Raw genomic sequence first — 21,511 nt, 5'->3', positions numbered from 1 at the left:
TGTTCACAGACGCTCTCCATCCAATCTGAGAGAGCTTGAGCTATTTTGCAAAGAAGAATGGGCAAAAATTTCACTCTCTAGATGTGCAAAGCTGGTAGAGACATACCCAAAAAGACTTGCAGCTGTATGTGCAGCGAAAGGTGGTCCTACAAAGTATTGACTCAGGGGGGCCGAATACAAACGCACGCCACACTTTTCACATATTTATTTGTAAAAAATGAGGAAAGCCATTTATCATTTTCCATACACCATACAATTATGTGCCATTTTGTGTTGGTCCATCACATAAAATCCCAATAAGATACATTTATGTTTTTGGTTGTAACATGACAAAATGTGAAAAATTTCAAGGGGTGTGAATACTTTTTCAAGGCACTGTATATATATTATACAGTTATTTATCACACACTGCATAGGCATACTTGCAAATACACCCCAAAACACATTCAGCTACTCCTGGGTATGGTGATACCACATATGTGAGACTTTTACACAGCCTGGCCATATACAAAGGCCCAATATACAAGTAGCACCTTCAGGCGTTCTAAGAGCATAAATTACACATCTAATGTCATGACTACCTTTTAAAATTTGAAGGCCCTGGAGCGCCAGGACAATGGAAATGCCCACAAAATGACCCCATTTTGGAAAGCAAACACCCCAACGTATATTCTATGAGGTGTAGTGAGTCTTTTGAACATGGCATTTTTTTCCACAAGTTTTTGGAAAATGTGGAAAGAAAATGAAAACACATTTTTTTTACACAAAGTTATCAATGTATAAGATTTTTCTAACACATAGCATGTACATAGCAAAAATGACAACCTGCAATACATTCTGCTACTCATCCTGAGTATGGCGATACCACATGTGTGAGACTTTTACACAGCCTGCAGAAATTATACATCTAATTTCCTGACTAGTTTTTACATTTTGTAGGCCCTAGAGCACCAGGACAATGGAATTACCCACAAAATTACCACATTCAGTGGATGTTGATCACTGGGACAGATGTGTGCAGATGTTGATAATTGGGACAGATGTGTGCAGGTGACAGTTGTTGATCATTGGGACATATGTGTGCATATGACAGATGTTGATTACTGGGACAGATGTTGATCACTGGGACAGATGTGCACAGATGTTGAGCACTGGAAAAGAGGTTGATCACTTGGGCAGATGTGAGCAGATGATAGATGTTCATCACTTGGACAGATGTGCGCAGATGACAGATGTTGATCATGGGACAGATGCGCGCAGATGTTGATCACTGGGATTGATGTGCGCAGATGTTGATCACTGGGACAAATATTGATCACTGAACACAGATGTGTTTTACTGTGTGGGGACACAATGTGGGGACACTTGCTGTGTCATCAGTGAGTTTAAAGTGCTTTAAACTCACTGATCCCCGCTGGCAACACAGACCGGCTCTGCTTCTCCTCACTGACAGTGTGAGGAGAAGCAGAGACGATCAACTGACAGCTGGCTCTGTTTACATCACACCATACCTGTGATTGGACACAGCCATCATGTGATCAGAAGGGCCAATCACAGAGCCCTTCTGCCGATCGAAAATGTGTCGTATCCGTGCGTAGGCACGCAAAACACCTAGCCAGCCGTTTATGTACAGTGGCCGGGTGGGAAGAATTTAATACACTATGAACTAGTTGTACTTCCACGTGAAAAAACAAGCATCAAATGCAGCAAAACGTGCAGTTAAAAATGTCAAAACCACAATACGTCAAAATGTCCCATGAGCTATTTTGAAATCAATGGGCTGCCCTATGTGTATTACAGGAAAAACCAGCCAACAATGTGCCATCCCACTATGCTAGGTGTAAATAGGGCCTGAATGTGAAATTGGTGTTTTTACACAAGAACAATGAGGCTCCATTCACATCTGTGCATTTCCTGAATGCATGGAAAACTGCACAGAAAAGGTGCACTATGCTGCATGTTTTAGAAATGCGCTGCAAACTCTCATCATTGCCATTAAATTTTAATCGCTTAGTTTTATCCTACCTGGATTTTTCCAAAATGTATGCTTAGATCTGCGATAGTAAAGGTATCTCTATCTTTAAGATTTAGATTGATGTACCTTTTTATAGAGCATCAATCTAAAGAACATAACTGTAAATTTAAAAGTACACAAAGTATACATGAAAGAATAACTGATCGTGACCTAATTGTTGTTTGCTTTTAATTCCACCAGCAATGATCATCACCAAAAGAGGTTAATGCAGGCACACAGTTTAAGACGGTATTATCTCTTCTTTAAAAGGAAAGGTTTATCTACTGAACTTAAAAATGAAACAGCCACATGCCAGGATGACAAACTATTACTGCAGTTTGTGCTTTTAGCTGTCAGTGTTGTACTTTTTAATATCTAAAGTAAACTAGTATAATTATATGGCTCCTCCTTACAATGGTATGTTGCCAGATTATGCTATATACATAAAGTATGTAAGCTGCCCTCTTACTTTAGAATGCCCCCTAACCTCCTAAAATAAAAAGGGACATATTAATCCCTTCTCAGAATCTCATCAAATGTTATCCCCAAATTTACCATATTTGAACAGACCACAATTTGTCAAATTCTACTCATATCAGAAAATAAGATAATACTACAAAGTAAGGACTGCAGCAAAAAATACGCTTTATTTCCAAAACATGTAAACCAGGTGTTGTGTAATGTATACATTTGTACAGCAGTACAATTACATTTAGGTCATATTCACACTGGGCATATTAATCCATGTCCTGTACAAGTACCATGTTTCCCCACATAGGGATGCACTGGTGTTCAGTGCATCCCTGTGCAGGCAGCCTGATTGCTGTTAAATCGCAAGCAACGGCTGCATGGACACAGCCGCTGTTACCATTGTGCACGCCCCCGAACGCTCCCAGGGTGAACGAGGCAGGGGCATATTTATAAATAGTGAAATTAACAAACCATTCTGTGCAAGTAAATGAATCACTGTCAGTTAAAACACATGCAACAGCAAGATAAACCCATAGAGAATGTTTGTGGGCTGTCACATTTACTGCTTTATACATATACCCCTTAGAATATAATGTTACATTCTGTTTTAGCATACGCTTAAGAAAAAAAAACAGCAAAACCATTTTAGCTGATCTGTCTCTGCACATTGAAGGCCCTTTATTTCTACATTGTCTCCTGTGCACAATGCTTTTAGCATGTCATTATGTAATCATAACGATAAGGGCTGGACCCCACACATCAAGTGCTTTAATTAGATGTACAGTATCCATTCTGTGTACATTAGCTTGCAATCCATTCCAGAAGTATTAATACAACACCTTGCTTCCATAAGACTGTTTCCCTCTCAGTCTGGTAACCTTTAGACCTCATGCATACTGGATGTTTTTTCTGCTGCTCTTAGAGGTATTTGGCATTTTTTCCTGCCTCTAAACACCCCTGCATGTTAGCCTATGTGTCCATGCACACATAGACATTTACAGGAGCTTAGAGGTAGGGACATTTAGAGGCAGAAAAAAAAAAAAAATCACAGCTAGTGTGTCCAGGAGCAGCAGAGTTTTAGAAGAAAAATGCTTGCCAAGCCTAAACATCTCTAAACGCGTCTAAATGCGAGTATCTCCAATGTCTAGATATCACTGTTCTGCAAGCGAATAAAAGTAAGCAAAATAATCCTCTTTGGCACTAGAGGCTAAATTTGAAAGATTAGGTGAATAAAGGCTCAGGAATGGAGGCAGAGAATCCCAATAGTTGAGAGATCCCTAGATATGGATCCTAATCTTCTGAGATGTTTGTAAAAATGCCTTATCTGGAAATAATGGAGCCAACAGGAAGTCGACGCCTTGAGGCCTGATGGGAAATCTGGGTTTCCTAATATAGGTGTCTACATAGGAAATGAGTTTAGTCCGTATAAGAAATTAGTCCCATATTCACAGAAGGGGTATGTATATATGCATATAGGTAGGGTGGAGTAGAAGGTGTGGTCCCATGGAAGCCTCAAAGGCAGGGAGAGTAGTTAGGGTAGTCTCTAGTCTAACCCAAAGTTTTGCTTTTACCACAAAATATTGGAATGGAGCTGACTTCAACCTGGTGAAAAAAGGTTGTGGGGCTTTTGATGGAAAGAGTCTGAAAAAGGTATAAAAATAAAGATTGCGTGTGGGAGTAGAACATGCCCTGGGAGTAAATTATGCCCCGTCATTGTGTAGCCAGGCGCTGGCTAGTCTGCCTGTGGCATTGTCGGACATTCTTTAACAAGGGTTTCCTTGAGTTTGTTTCCCTCTAGTATTCAGCCTGGCCATTGTGTCATCATTTCCTGATGGCAGAGAGAGAGAGACTACTATTGAAAGCAGGGGGTCATGGGACATGTGGTCCGGAGAGCTGGGTTTTCCATGAGCCAGTACTGCTGAAGACTATAAGGTCCAACCGTTTGGATGAAAAGAATGCTAAGTGAGGACATAAATAGCCCGTTCTGAGGAGGAGCTCTTCCTCTTGGGACCATGACCTTCAGCTGAGAGCAGGGAACGGCTGCTCTGGGAAATGCGAGCAGGTGACGCCGCCCGGACAATGTGGAGAGTCTTCAGTGAGACAGCCATACACCTGCAGGCAGATCCGCCAGCTCCCTGTCTGTTGAGTGATTGTCGGGAGTTATCTTCATCGTTACCATTACAGACCCAGCTGAATCCCAGTGTCACCAGATGCATGGCCAGGCACCCATCAATGGTTGCAGATTCTTCAGGAGCCTGTTCTGGGACATCCTATTCCCTTGAGCCTCAGGGAAGCCATCATCAGGATTGGTGAGCAGTCAGAAGCCCACCCTGAGTACATCCAACAAAAGACACTGCATGCAGACACCTTTGCCCCATCTCTTTACACAAAAGCTGCTAACAGGAAACACTCTGCATATGTTATTCACTATTGCTGGTCACCATCGCACAGCAATCTCTCTGGGCCCTTGTTGAGCTAGCTGAAGATTCTGTATGCCGCCCTTAGTCACAATGAGAAAGCTGAGGTTCTTGTCTCACAGATGTTTAATGTACATATCAAGTTCTTACACCGACACTTACATCAACACCGTAGAACTAAATAAAGAGGACAAATATGAAGGACAAATCATCAGACATACAGTGAATTACATTTAAAACAAACATGACTTGAAACTCATAACTAGATATAGAAATAAATCTACATACCACTTTTGCCTGCTTGTGAGCTAAAAGAGGGGGTTGTATCTTCAAGATTCTTAGTCAGATGGCTTACACACTTAAAAAAACCTTCTGTTTTCAAACTGTTCAATCTCCTTTCAGTTGCAAGAAAAAACAGGAAGTGACATGTAATAATGCATGATGGGAGAAATAAATGAAGAAGTAAGTACACATGAGCCATCTAGAGGAAATTAACATTATAGGCACAGAAACTTTATGTATGCAAGTACACTCCCACCATTGCGCAACGTGTGATTCTTAATGGAACCCAAGTTATCACAAATAACTCTATATGAATCTATAAAACATGTAGAGGATAAGAATTTTGTACACATCAAACAAGTACGAGGACTTTACTCTTATTTCTCTTAATCAACTTCTAGTAATAACACTGTTTTGTGTATGGGTCTTTCTAGATACACTGGCTTACTTGCGCATGCGCCCTTCATATCTATGGTTGTGTCACTAAGAAGAGGTTTCAGTTTTATGACCCTGCCATCAGTTCCTGGGAAGACTTCTACTACTTTGGCTAGCTTCCACTGATTTCGTGATGCTAAGTCATCTTGGAGTAGAACAATGTTGTTTGGTTTGGCATTTCGTCTGCTCTTATTCCATTTATTTCTCTGTTGCAAGTTTAATAGATATTCCTTCCTTCACCTGGTCCAGAACTCATTTGCCAATAACTAAACCTTCTTCCATCTTTTCTGAAGATAAATAAATAATAAAAAAACACTTTAAACCTTGGGATGACAGCACTGTTCAATCTCCTTTCAGTTGCAAGAAAAAACAGGAAGTGACATGTAATAATGCATGATGGCAGAAATACATGAACAAGTACTGTATTTATTGGCGTATAACACACTTTCTCACCATGAAAATCGGGAGCAAATAGCGTGTGCGTGTTATACGCCAATACTTCAATTTTAGGGGACAGGGAGGGGGGCAGGACGGGCGCCGTCAGATTACATACAGTGAGAATCTCCTGTTTACCTGGCGGCCTCTGTAATAGGAAGTCCCGTCTCCTGGGCCGCCATTGGACCACTGTTCTGTTCTGTCTATCATAGGAGATTCTCACTGTATGTAATCTTTCAGCGCTCATCCCGCCCCTCTCCCTGTCCCCTGTGGGCTGCAGATGGGCATCGATCAGGCTGCACTGATGGCAATGGTGAAGTTGCATTGATATGGACTGATGAGGCTGTATTGATGGCACTCGTGAGGCTGCAGATGGGCATTGATCAGGCTGCATTGATGGCAATGGTGAGGCTGCAGATGAGCACTGACCCTTATTTTGCTTCAAAGTTCCTTATTTCAAATTTAAGTTTTTTTCCTGAAACTTCCCTTTTAAAATGAATGTGCGTGTTATACGCCTGTGCGTGTTATACGCCGATAAATACGGTAATCACACATGCGCCATTCAGAGTAAATTAACATTATAGACGCAGAAACTTTGCGCATGCAAGTAGATTCTGAAAACCTACACTACAAGGATGTTTCTCCTCTTCTCCTTCCCCACATAAAGGACATTCATAACATCTGCATGCATTAAGGGGAACTCTTACTCAGAATTTGTTTATTGCATTCTTTATAAATTGCTGTCTCATAATTTGTGCTATTTGCCTTCTGGGTCAGTGGCATCAGGATACATAGGTTCTCCCAGGGTCTATTGCTTATCCCATGGTCTTTTGGTTATCCCATGGTCTATTGGTTATTAACATTGATTTATTGTGATTTCCCTTGCATTGTATAACCTCTGTATACTTGCTAAGACTAAAGTTTAAGATTGAAAGATATCTGCATTAACATTTCTTTCTCTTTGCTGACTTAAGAATCTTTAATAAAATACTCATTTACTTTGCTACAGTCTGGTGTCTTTGCAATTGCATTCTTTCTTTGAATTGTCCAAACCCAAGGTGTCAGAGGTGTCAGGAAGCTTGCAAGGTCAAGGCAACCTTTGGGGACAGTCAACTTCCAGCAGTCCTTAAGGGGGTGGAGCTACAATTGTTTTTTGTTAGAGGAATAGAGCCCCATTGTTGATATCATTAGACGAAATGGTGCCCCATCATTGATGTCATTGTGAAGAATAGTGCCCAATCATTGGTGTTAGTGGGAGGAACAGTGCTTCAAGGGACAGATAAAGGCAAGCAAAGGGCCGCATTGGACCTTGGACTGCAGTTTGGTGACCACTGATCTAAGGAGATTGTCAGATACTGTATGTGGACAGTATTTAATTGAGCCTTTGATCCACTGGAAAAGAAAGAAGGTTGAGAGGAACTATTATTCGGATGGAAGAAATGTCAGATTTTGATGCTATTGATGTCTGGTTACTTTTTCAATGTCTTTTTAAATCAATTTGTATTTTAGGGGTGGGGAGTTGTCAATAAAGCAGGCCTTCATTTTCATAGAAAGTCCATTTTAAAGATAATAAACAGCAAAATATTAAAAACTAACATCAGTACATAGACTTTACTTCATGTTACTGGTATGATTTTTTTTTAAATCCCAGTAATGAGCAGGACCATTAAAAAAACTGGCACCAGAAAAGGATGCTGGTAATAAGTATGCAGTGAGTTAGAAGTTGATAATTACAGGCAAGTAAACATAATTAAATGGGATGAGAAAACAATCCCTTTCAATGAATGGTACTTAATATAACATTAGCTACATGTGTAAAAGGTTTGTCAAAATTAATTGGAGCTGAATACGACTATAAAAATGTCTTGTTAACAGCTTACATGACAGCCAGTAGCAAAGAGATTCAATTAGACATTAATCGCATACGTTTATATTCTACTGTACAATATGTACTCCAAGAAGACACTTTCAATGTTCTAAGTTGAGGTGATTGGTACAATCTGAAATTGTAAAGGTTAATGTGCATAAGTAGCCTCTTTTTCACATCATGGTTTTTTATCTTGCTGGAAAAATAAAGATGAGATGGCTCTGCTCATAGGGAACTCTAAAGATCTTACCCATCTGTATACAGTATATGGATACCAGAAGTAGCATCATATACAGCATGAGAGGTGATGAGCAGAGTGCACTAGTTTATAACAACCAATCATAAATAGAAACATAGAAATGTGATGGCACAAAAAGACTGAGTAGTCCATCGAGTCTGCCCATTTTATTTATGTTTTAATGGGTTTTGTTTTGTTTGTTTTTTGTTTTTTCATTAACCTTGTTGTCTGGCTATAGATCTATGTTTATCCCAAGCATGTTTGAAGCCATTTACTGTTGACTGTCTCACTACCTCTGTTGGTAGTTTATTCCAATCAACAACTACCCTTTCAGTAAAACAATACTTTCTAGATTTGTTTTGAACTTTCCTCCAGTTAGTTTGAGGTCATGTCCCAGTGTTCTTGACTTTGGTTTACTTCTTTCCTCCAGACTGTACAAATTAAGTTCCTGAAGTAGCTCTCGATATGTGTTATCCCCCAGACCTTTCAACATTTTTGTTTCCCGTCTCTGTACTCATTCTATCTTATCAATATCTTTCTGTAAGTGAGGTCTGCAGAACTGGACACAGTATTCTAAATGAAGTCTCACTAAAGATCTATATTGGGGAATCAGGACCTCCTTCCTCCTGCTGGTGACCCCTCTAGTGGTGCATCCTAGTATTCTATTCACTAACATGATTTAAAGCGGGGGTTCACCCACACCGCCAAAAAAAAAAATATTAAAAGCCAGCAGCTACAAATACTGCAGCTGCTGGCTTTTAATACATGGCCACTTACCTGTCCCAGGGTCCAGCGGTGTCGGCAGGGGACGCCGAGAACCCGCTGGGTTCTCGGCAGCTGCCGCCGCCATCCTAGGTGAAGTAATCAGGAAGTGAAGCGTTGCAGCTTCACTTCCTGGTTCCCTACTGCGCATGCGCGAGTCGCGCTGCGCGTCCCAAGTGGTCCCCGCTCTCTCCTGAGAGCTGTGTGTTCCCAGGAGACAGCGCGGTGGGGACGGGAAGAGGCGTAGACTCCCATGGGAGTCTATGCCGGAAGTGGGTGCAAATACCTGTCTTAGACAGGTATCTGCACCCCCCTCCCCCCTGAAAGGTGCCAAATGTGACACCATTTTTGTCTGGAACTCCGCTTTAAGTAAACTAAATCTGGTTGCATTGGTTTTAATGCATTATGCACATAATATTGTAGGCAGATGCCTAAAAAAGTTATAGGTGTTTGCCAAATAAAAGGTTAATAACTCTACGAAAATAGGGGATTGGCGCTGTTCACTGATAAAATATTAGTAACAAACTCTCACTACAAGGGAAGAACTGCGCTACAGATCTGAATAAATAAACTAAAAACGGTGAAAAAAAGTGTGCTTCAATATGTATAAAATGGTATGTATATATATCCACGAATAAAACTAAGGATACCAATAAACATACAAACTACTTGAAGTGAAAAATAATAAAAATATCTCAAAAACAATAAATAGAATTAATAATCGATCAAATATACAACGATAACACAAAATCCAAAAATGATTAATATTAAAGAGGTGTATATAAATTGTGCCCTGAGAAAAATCAGTGATAAACAATCCAAAATGGTGTTATACCAATTATGTATATTGGCAATCTAGATAGTGATCAGATGAAAAGTGGAACAAAAAAATATTGTGCATTAAAAATTGTGATCGCATACCACGTAGAGCAAAAATAAAAACATTTTTGGAAAATAAAAAACTAAGACCCAGCATTAATAGTCCATAATTTCAAAAAAGTGTCCGTGCATACAAAAAATTACAGGAGTGTCAAAAATGTGATGCATATATCAAAAAAGTGTCCAGTGCATATAAAAAGTCCTTGTGCAGAAATCTAATATGTCTCCAAATGGTTCCGGATGTATCCGTTCAGATTGGTATGAACCGTCCTATATGGAGCCCCCTCTAGTATCCCCACTCACCGGAACGCCTAACCCCTGCAGGGGTAATAGGCATGTAGACGTAAATCCGATGATCTAAGCGGTCGATGTCCCCTTCACCGACTCCTCTCCACTTGTGTCAGCAGTGTGATCTTAATGGCATCCGCCAAGATAGAACAGAAAGTAAAGGGACGTATGCGTACCAAGTGGTAGGCGTGGCCACTTGGTACGCATACGTCCCTTTACTTTCTGTTTATGCCATTGACTTCCGGTTTCTGGTAGACGGGCCGTGGAACGCACACCGCTACCACTGCACTGTCTGCGGCTTCTGGTGTGAAGCCAGCCTGCAGAGATCTGCCAGTCTTTTTGTTTTTTGTTGGAGTTTTTAATGTAAGCTTTGATAGCCAAATAAAAGTTATCTTTGGATTCATGCTATGAGGCTCTTCTCTTCTCCCTGTATATGAAATTCTATATCGGCGGATGCCATTAAGATCACACTGCTGACACAAGTGGAGAGGAATCGGTGAAGGGGACATCTACCGCTTGGATCATCGGATTTACGTCTACATGCCTATTACCCCTGCAGGGGTTAGGCGTTCCGGTGAGTGGGGATACTAGAGGGGGCTCTATATAGGACGGTTCATACCAATCTGAACGGATACGTCCGGAACCATTTGGAGACATATTAGATTTCTGCACAAGGACTTTTTATATGCACTGGACACTTTTTTGATATATGCTTCACATTTTTGACACTCCTGTAATTTTTTTATGCACGGACACTTTTTTGAAATTACGAACTATTAATGCTGGGTCTTAGTTTTTTATTTTCCAAAATTTTTTTATTTTTGCTCTACGTGGTATGCGATCACAATTTTTAATGCACATAAAATATTTTTTTGTTCCACTTTTCATCTGATCACTATCTAGATTGCCAATATACATAACTGGTATAACACCATTTTGGATTGTTTATCACTGATTTTTCTCAGGGCACAATTTATATACACCTCTTTAATATTAATCATTTTTGGATTTTGTGTTATCGTTGTATATTTGATCGATTATTAATTCTATTTATTGTTTTGGAGATATTTTTATTTTTATTATTTTTTAATTCAAGTAGTTTGTATGTTTATTGGTATCCTTAGTTTTATTCGTGGATATATATACATACCATTTTATACATATTGAAGCACACTTTTTTTCACCGTTTTTAGTTTATTTATTCAGATCTGTAGCGCAGTTCTTCCCTTGTAGTGAGAGTTTGTTACTAATATTTTATCAGTGAACAGTGCCAATCCCCTATTTTCGTAGAGTTTACAGCATTTGGACTTCATCTAATTGTTTTCCTTTTCTGGGGGGCTGCGGTTCGTATAGGTGCCTGTCCTGAGCGTGGAATATCAATATATAAATAAAAGGTTAATGGCTGGTGCTGTGGGGTTTAACACTCAGTGCTGTGGTGTGCCTCCCCCTGCATGTGCCACTTTTTGCTTTTGAGGGACATATGCAGTAGAGGGCATGACCTCATGATCATTCTGTGGATGGGATAGAATTAGTAAGGATGCTCTGTGTCGAGGTGTAATTTGGACAGTATAATGGAGTTCCCCCTTAGTGGGACCTAGGGGTGGGTTCTGGGAGCTGAACTTTTTGTGTATCATTGTGGAGATAGAGTTATGCTACAAAAGGTACAACACCACAGCACAGCCAAAGCTCAGTACAATGTTCTTAATGGGAGAGTGGCCATGAGGGGCACTAATTCACATGTGAAACTATACAAAGCTAACAGTACAAACAGTGCCACACACCTCTTTACCTAGCAAATAGACAAAGGGCATAGCCACAGCTCTGTTTGACCATTCAGACACGGAGCCGCGGCCCGGCCCCACCCTCCTTCTCTCCTCACTGGCTTGCTGACTTTGATTGACAGCAGCGGGAGTCAATGGCGTTTCGCTTCTGTCTTAGCCAATGGGGAGATGAGTCCCGGACAGCCGAGTCTGTCGTGCAACATCGCTGGATTCAGATTGGGCTCAGGTAAGTATTAGGGGGGCTGAGGGGGGCTGCTGCACACAGAAGGCTTTTTATCTTAATGCATAGAATGCATTAACGTGGATGTAAACCCTTTCCTATACCTAGTAAAGTGAATAGCCTCAGATGATACACAGACATGAAACAAATCTCCCTACATAAGTTTTGTATATATATCTGCTGTCTTCAGCTTTCTATATTCTTTAGAAAGTGCACATTGTGTTAGAAATATATACTCTGAACTGTATTATATATACTACACGGACTGCACTATATACTCTGAACTGTATTATATATACTACACGGACCGCACTATATACTCTGCACTGTATTATATATACTACATGGACTGCACTATATACTCTCCACTGTATTATATATACTACACGGACTGAACTTTATACTCTGAACTGTATTATATATACTACACAGCCTGCACTATATACTCTGCACTGTATTATGTATACACTACACGGATTGCACTATATACTCTGAACTGTATTATATATACTACACGGACTGCACTATATACTCTGAACTGTATTATATATACTGCACGGACTGCACTATATACTCTCCACTGTTTTATATATTCTACACTGACTGCACTATATACTCTGAACTGTATTATGTATACTAAACTGATTGCACTATATACTCTGAACTGTATTATATATACTACGTGGACTGCACTATATACTCTGAACTGTATTATATATACTACACTGACTGCACTATAAACTCTGAACTGTATTATGTATACTACACTGACTGCACTATAAACTCTGAACTGTATTATGTATACTACACTGACTGCACTATATACTCTGAACTGTATTAAATATATTACACTGATTGCATTATATACTCTGAACTGTATTATATATACCAGGGCTCAAAAGTTCAAGTCCTGAGCTAATAGCCAGGCCTAAAGGGTTACTCGCCCCCAGCTGCCCCACCCAATTACTACGCTGCCCGCCTCTAAACACTCCCTCATAAATTCTCTCATGAAATGACACTTAAATGTTTTATGCAGAATTAAGTTACAAAAATAAATATTAACAACTTTATCAGTGCCCCTCTGCACAGCCTCGCCAGTGCCCAACAATGCAGGCTCACCTGTGCCTATCAATGCAGCCTCATCAGTGCCCATCAATGCAGCGTGACCTGTGCCAATCATTTCAGCATGACCTGTGCCCACCAATGCAGCCTCACCTGTGCCCACCATTGCAACCTCACAAGTGCCCACCATTGCAGCCTCAACCGTGCCTACCATTGCAGCCTCACCTGTGATTACCATTGCAGCCTCACCTGTGTGCACCATTGTAGCCTCACCTGTGCCCGCCATTGTAGTCTCACCTGTGCCCACCATTGTAGTCTCACCTGTGCCCACCATTGCAGTCTTACCAGTGCCCACCATTGCAGCCTCACCAGTGCCCACCATTGCAGCCTCACCTGTGCCCACCATTGCAGCCTCACCAGTGCCAACCATTGCAGCCTCACCTGTGCCCACCATTGCAGCCTCACCTGTGCCCACCATTGTGATCAGAGAGCGGGATAGCACACTGAAACAGCTTACATTACAATTGCCTTCACTCAGCTTGCTGTCATACACAGCCCCGCCTCCTCCTGACCCGGAGCCTGTGATAGACAGAATGCTGGTCCAATGCTGGGCTGTGTATGACGGTGAGCAGAGGCAAATGTAATGTAAGCTGTAACAGCGGGCTATCCTGCTCTGTGATCCCGTGGCTCTCCTCTTCCTCCATGCTCTCTTTCCCCAGGGCGATCGCTGGGACAACAACCCCCCCCCCCCCAGCAGTCGGTGCTCGCCCCTTGATTCCAGGCAACCCAGCTCCTCGCCAGCCCTCATTTTCCACTCGCAAAATGCGACTAGGCGAGTGGAAAATTTGAGGGCTATTATATATTCTACACTGACTGCACTATATACTCTGAACTGTATTATGTATACTACACTGACTGCACTATATACTCTGAACTGTATTATATATACTACACGGACTGCACTAAATACTCTGAACTGTATTATATATATACTACACTGACTGCACTATACACTAACTTCCTGCCTAATCTCTATTCATTCACTTCATACGGCCACCATGTAAGCAGCAGCCTTATATAGTGTGGGGCGTTGACTTAGCCCCTGAGCCATGATTGGCCAAAGGCACCCTGCCTTTGGCCAATCACTGCTCTCACAGCATATCGCACTGTGATTAGCCAAAGCATGCAGGTCAGGTGCATGCTTTGGCCAATCAACAGTGCATTATAGGGTGCTCAGCGGCGGGCGAACTTGCCATGAGCGCCCCATATGTTCGTTTATTCTAAGAACAAACGAACAGCTGATGTTCGAGTCGAACTTACATTCGATTCGAACATCGAGCCCATCCCTAGTTGTGGATGCGGAGGTCGGCTTCCCGACCTGCTTCTTAACAATTAGCTATTCTTCAGACAAAATTTGATCCAAAGAATCGTTCTCAAAATTTCGAATTCGCTAGAAAATTAATAAACGAAAGGAAATTAAATGAAACAAAACTAAATGAATTCCGAAACAAATCAAAGAAACAAAATTAGTAACATAACGAATCTATCCAAAACTAAACACATTTTTTTGTTCTGCACATGTCTACTAGAAAACATCTGGGTGAGTGCACTTCATAGTCCACTGATATACTGTATATCCAAATCTTCCCATTGTACAGTATGAAGCCCTTTGAAATTCCTTGTTGTCATATTTGTATATTTGTAACAGTTTGCTTTGAACCCTAGCCTCTGTATACAGAGCTGACTACATGAAGGAGGTTTTTTGTAGCCATGGAAGAGGAAGGCCACAGTGGTGAATGTGTGCATGTCTATGAGCACCAGTAGAGCCACACAGCTGCAACTAGTTGACTAATAATAAAATGCTCCAGTGAATACACCCATCTGGAATACCATCTGGAATACCATGCAACATGTAACACGTATAGAACTGATTCCTAAAAACATAAAGAAAGGTAATTAACAGAAACATGGAGTTGGTGTTCAGAGCAACAAAAATTATTTTTTAATTGGTCTATCAGTGCAAGATGTAACCTAATTGGTTATTATTAGTAGCAACTTTATTTTGTGCTCATTTTATTTTTTACAGTTTTTTGTCGATCAGTAATTTTATTTTATGCAGCTTGTTATTATTAATAATTTTATTTTCTGCCACTTATTTGCAATAAATCCTTATGTATTTATGTTGCTTTTTGCCCTTTTTGTGTTTTGTGTGAATAAAATGTTGTGATTTTTAGTTTAACTGCTACTTACCTTACAGGTTTGATGAGCTGCTTGATTATTGACAGGATTTTCTGCAGCTTGTTATTATCAATTATTTTATTTTCTGCCACTTCTTTGCAATGAATCCCTATGTATTTATGTTGCTTTTTACCCTTTTTGTGTTTTATGTGAATAAAATTTTGTGATGTTTAGTTTATTTGCTACTTACCTTACAGGTTTAATGAACTGCTTGAATATTGACAGGATTTTTCTACCATCTGTTACATAGTTTACCAGTTTCTGTTCATGGAGTTTGCCTGAAACAGCTATAGTAACTTTAAAGCCTAACGCCGGGCATCTCTGGTGCCTCCCCCTGTTTTCTGGAACCTTGGAAAAGCTTCCAGATGAAGTGAGTGCAGTCTAGGAGGAGCTGCATAGCATATTTATGAGGCCAATACCCAGCTATTCGACTGGCAGGGGGCAGGCCACCTCATAAATAGGCATGAGTCGTGCCAGCAAGGGGAGTCAGGTGGAAGATGGAGATGGAGTGCTGAGGAGGCTGTCGGTGGCCCTTGAGGGTGCCCCCTAGTCTGGGGAGGGTAACTTCGGGCCTGGGGCTTGGGTGCTGGAAGGATCCCCCACAACACGTTGAGGAACCCCTTCCTCGAAGCACGGGAGCAAGGAAAGGACAGGGGGAGCAGGTCAGCATGTCTGAGAGATCTCCTGAGAAGTCAGCTGGGTGGGCTTGTGAGTGTTCAGTCTGGGAGGACTGTGGCGAGAGTGTCAGTCTGGAAGGACTGTGGAGAAGTTAGCCTGGAGGGCTAGTGAAAGGGGCAGCTGCAGCCAGGCGGGTTGGCAGTGCCTGAAGAGGTGGTGCTGGGATCAGTAGCCACAGTGATGAATGCTGGACACTGAACTTTGCTACACAACCAAGGGGCCTCGGGTTCCTGCCTATAACAGGCTTTTGCTCTAAATATGAGTGCTGTGTCAGATTAACTATCAGTGTTCCACTGGAGTTCTGCAAGCAAGCGAGTGCTGGAGGAAGCAGTGGAGTGTATATAGACTGTATATAAGAAAAGTTGTCCCTGGAGATGTTCTGAAGTCAAGTGGGCATCCCATAATTCCCAATCCCCAACCAAGTTCTAATCCCTCAAATAAATAACAAAAACAAATTATTGGATTGTTTTCTGACTCTGAAGTTAGTGTGAAAATGTGGTGTGCTTGGCTGTGCAGGGTGGAGGATCCTAATCTACTGGCGGCTCCTTAGGGGGTGCGCTACACTCACAATAACCTTCTATTGCATGCTCCTTTTTTAAATATGTCATTAAAGGCATTTTGTTATATCTTTTTGATAATGCACAAAAATACCTCTTTATCCTGCCAAAAATCCAGTTAGCTGATAACTTTCTGTGCTCTCTGCCTGTGATGACTGTTTTCAGTTAGCATTGTTCCCATTTCTGAAGGCTACAGTGCCCATGCCATTCTTTTTTACAGAGAAAAGAAAAGGGAGAGGTTTGTGTAATTTTTTACTATGATCACAGTGCTGCTTCTCCATTGATACAGTACAGCGAGTGAGTGTTGTCCAGTGTTAATTTTGGCAGTAAATTTCAATTTAGTTTTACTCTTATGCCCTGTACAAACGATAGGATTTTCCAACAACAAAACCTTGGATTTTTTTCCGAAGGATGTTGGCTCAAACTTTTCTTGCATACACATGATCACACAAATATCGGAAATTCCGAACATCAAGAATGCGGTGACGTAAAACATATACGATGAGCTCAATAGCCAGTGCGGCTCTTATACTTGATTCCGAGCATGCGTGGACTTTTGTGCGTCGGAATTGTGTACACACACTTGGAATTTCCGACAACAAGTTTTGTTGTCGGAAAATTTGAGAACCTGCTCTCAAACATTTGTTGGTGGAAATTCCAACAACAAATTTTCTATGGAGCATACACACAGTCGGAATTGTCGGAATATGTAATTGATCCATGGTCACAGCAATGTTACTGGCATGGGATGTCCTTCTTCTGTACCTTCCTATTACACTGTTCTATGTTCAGGCAAGCACATTCTTCAAAAACTTGCTGCATTCCTATTGGTGATTTCAAAACTTGAAAATCTATCATTGTATCCTTAGTTTTAAAAGTTTATGGAATGTACATACGTGTAGAAACAGTATGGTAGTATACTTGCTAAAAATGGTATAGTGTGGAAAGTAAACACAGGAAGCTTTGATGGTCAAAAATGTGATTAGATAGGGGCTGTTTTACCTCCATGTTATCTTAATTTTTGGGGAAGACCTAATTCTTTGACCACATTTCGTTAAGGGTGGGGGTGGTAAAGGAGGGCAGGCTGCTGTAGAAATCTATATTTTTAATATAAAGTCTATCTATGGTCAAAATGTAAAATCATGTATTCATGTACACATTGTATTTCAGTTATTTCAAACTTATACTTATTAATCTAAAAGATCCTGCAGTTTGAAAACTAACTTTGTGAAGAGCGCCACACATTTACTTCCATGAATTATGTAAAACATATTCACTGTGCCCTGTTGATAGGCACTGCTGTGTCACATATTTCACAGAGCCTGCCTTCTGAACCACAGAGATGGAGATGGAGACAGGAGGGGTTTCAGTAGGCGGAGTCAGTACAGGGGTCATTGTTTGCAGGCAACAATGTACCATGGGATATGTAGTCCTTGGAAATTGAAAGCAAACAGCAGAGAAGAAGCTGCAAAACCTGCAGGGAATCCAGGTAGTTATGGAAAGAGATGGGCAGCAAACAGGCTGCACAAACAACAGGAAAGGAGACTTTTCAAGCAAGCTTATATTGGATTGTCCAAAATAACTATTGTTTGTATTGATATTACAATGGTTATGTTATAGAAAGTGTATTTTTCAAGCACTGCATCTGTACTAGAATGGCTTCATATAGTGTGTCGCTGTTCTTGCAACATTTATTTCATTTATTTTTATTTTCATTTATTTTCATTTCATATTTCACACGTAAAAGAAATACATATAAAAGCTAGCCCATGGAATGCTGTAAACTGGTACGTGTGTGTAAATACGTCTTAACTAGCAGTATTATGGGGTTGATTTACTAAAGGCAAATAGACTGTGCACTTTTGAAAATGCAGTTGTCTTCTGCAAGTGCAGTTGTTTCAGAGCTTAGTAAATGAGGGAGAGCTCTGCTGACTTCCATCATCCAATCATGTGCAAGCAAAAATGCTGTTTTTTTTCTTTTTCTTACATGTGATTGGATGTGCTTTGTAAAGTGAAGCTTCATCTCATTTACTAACCTCTGGAGCAACTGCACTTGCAGAGTGCAACTGCATTTTCAAAAGTGCACAATCATTATGCATTTGGTAAATTAACCCCTATGTGTCTTGGTTGATAGATTACATTTCTTTGTTCTTCTTTAAGTACAGTAGATTCTAGTAGGAAACAGACCTTGTAGCTTTAGTTGCTGCCATGAAACATTTTTTTTTACCAAAGTGTTAGTAAATTACAAAAAAACAAGCTGTTTACCTTAAATTCCCAACAGCGAAAGAATGTGGCCTGCATGCAGGTGTTCTGGTTCTGTAGATTGTTAAATAATTCTGATGGACACTTCTACATGTAGGTTGTAAACATGAATTTTACAAGGACAGAAATTGTTTAAAGGACCTCAAGTGGGAACAGCCAGCATTAGTCTGTACACTCTTGATCACTTTTCTAAAATCATGGCCCTTTACTAAACAAAGTTCTTTTGTGTTACCCAACAACTCTGGAAATTCAGTTGGCTAAGCATTATAATTTATTTGTCATAAAGAGGGTATACAATCGCACTTAGTATGAAATATATAGCAAAGCAATTGGAAATATATATACACAGATGGATAAAGTACAGTTCATGAATACATAAAACTAAAATTGTAAGCACATATTCCAAACAGTTCATATACGTATATACTCATATAAGACAAAATAGCAGCACATTCCAGTAACCAATGTAAGGAGTAAATACTTCATATAAAAATCAATGCAATGGCAGTGATTGTATCATATATGCAATAATGGTAGTATAAAACATGCATCCAGAGATCTGACACTGCACGCAGGAGGGACAGGTTGGTTTCACTTAAGGTGGATTACTGGGACATTGTTCCCTGGGCTATTTAGCCTTACTACGGTGACTCTATGAACGGTCCAATTTTCAGCTTACTGAAGCCCTTAATTTTAACACTCTCCAGGAGACTATGCGGGTGCCACTCACCCAGAGAACACACTAAGTACTCATAATTCCCACTAATGACAAGGTGTACTGTGCCAATATGAACTCACTGGCTCCTCATACGTATTTCTAATATTGAATCTTTACACCAGAATGTATTTTGAACACTAAATTTTCTGAACCCTTGGTCCCTGAAGAAGGTATAGGAACATCTGATACCGGAAACGCGTCGGACATTTATATTGCATGCGTTTTTTTTAACACATTGGTTTGTCTTATATTGTGCATCCTTTCATATATGTGCTTTTTTGTATCTGTATTTTAATCCATTGTATTAAAGATTTATTTTTATAATTTTTGAGTTGGTGGTCCATTTAAAGTCCCAACTAGGGGGCATTTATTTCTATGTCTATTCAAAGGAATGGGACCACCAGACTCTATATGAGATGATGGGAATCTCTTTTCTATTTATATTCCCAATCATTTTAGATTACTTGTACGCCCTGTGTGGCTGACGAACTTGCTCTGCACACACGCGACATGCAGATTTCACACTTCCTTTCCCCCTCCTCTTATGTTGGAGTTTCAATTAGAACTCATTGTTTTTTATTTTTTGCAGAATAGTGGATGCACCCTCTCCTGATGAGGTGTTTTAGTAACACGAAATGCGTTGAGCATTGATAGGATGCACTATGTTTTATACTACCATTATTGCATATACGATACAATCACTGCCATTTCATTAATTTTCATACGGAGTATTTACTCCTTACATTGGTTACTGGAATGTGCTGCTATTTCACTTTTATACGAGTATATATGTATATGAACCTTTTTTTTATACAACTCTGCAAATTCCATGGTCTAGTCCAGCAAATCTTCATACTTTTTCTTTAACATAAATTCTGGTAATAGAGTAATTAATGGGCAGTACAACAAATAACAAAAACTATTTCTCAAGGTTTTAAAAGAATTTAGTGCGTTCAAATAAAAGGTCAGTTGCTGTGACATGAAGCGATACAGCTGACGGTAATTAGTAATTGTTTATGTTTAAAAGATGAAGTTGTTCTTTCTTAATTTATTTGCCATGCCTCAACCAATACAAGATAGCTCATACAGATTTGGGAACTTGACACAAACTTTGTAATTGCTAATGGCAAAAAGCCATATAATAAACTCATGTACTGACCACAAACATTTAATGCAGAAAATTTGTAGTTTCAGAAACAACTTCTGTTGGCTAACTCTAGTTATTAAAGATGCAAGCTTTTGGGATCTCTTAGATTATTTCCCCAGGCTTTATACAAGGGACCTATGGGGTGCTAAAAGCTTGCATCTTTAAAAACTTGAGTTAACCAATAAAAGGTATCAGTGAAACTACAAATGTTCTACATTATTTGATGGCTTTACCTCCACAAATGTTTGATGAGTGTAAACATAGCTCACAAGATGTAACATTTACCCTTGGAACTCTTTTTTTCAGCTAAGATTATAGGCTAAGCTGCTTAACCCTCAACAAGGTATGGCTCTAAACATGGACTGCAGAATTTCAGTCCAAAAGTGAATTTTGACATGGTTTTAGGATATTCATAGGCTGGCAGTTTCCAAATCTGTTTCAATGGCACCATAGGTGTGCGCAGCTTATTGCATTAGGGTGTGCACCTCAAAGCTCAAACACATATGCGTTTGTGACATATTAACCGGCCTCTTCCCCGCTCGTAATCCTGAAACAATGGGGGGGGGGGCACACAGGGGGACCTGGGTAGCAGAAAGAAGAGGAACTGGGACAAGAGGGGTGGCATATATTGGTACCGATCCCCTGTATTTTCCTCCTGTGGCAGCTGAATGTCAGGGAGAGGGAGAGGAGAGGAAGCCTACTTTCAGCTGCTACAGATCGGTTCCACAAATTTCCACTCCCCGCCGCCTATCCTGTCCAG

General features: G+C 40.3%; 1 long non-coding RNA gene across 1 annotated transcript; it reads right to left on the bottom strand.

Moving 5' to 3' along the window:
- Positions 1 to 3,128: 3,128 nt before the first annotated feature.
- LOC141129905 (uncharacterized) lies at positions 3,129 to 5,305 on the bottom strand. Its single transcript, XR_012241900.1, has 2 exons — positions 5,191 to 5,305; positions 3,129 to 5,079 (listed from the first exon to the last, which is right to left on the bottom strand). It is a non-coding gene; the product is annotated as an uncharacterized lncRNA (long non-coding RNA).
- Positions 5,306 to 21,511: the final 16,206 nt, after the last annotated feature.

Source organism: Aquarana catesbeiana, linkage group LG02, assembly GCF_042186555.1.
Source record: "Aquarana catesbeiana isolate 2022-GZ linkage group LG02, ASM4218655v1, whole genome shotgun sequence".
Taxonomy (NCBI): Eukaryota; Metazoa; Chordata; class Amphibia; order Anura; family Ranidae; genus Aquarana; species Aquarana catesbeiana.
This window is presented reverse-complemented; position numbering and strand designations above follow the sequence as displayed.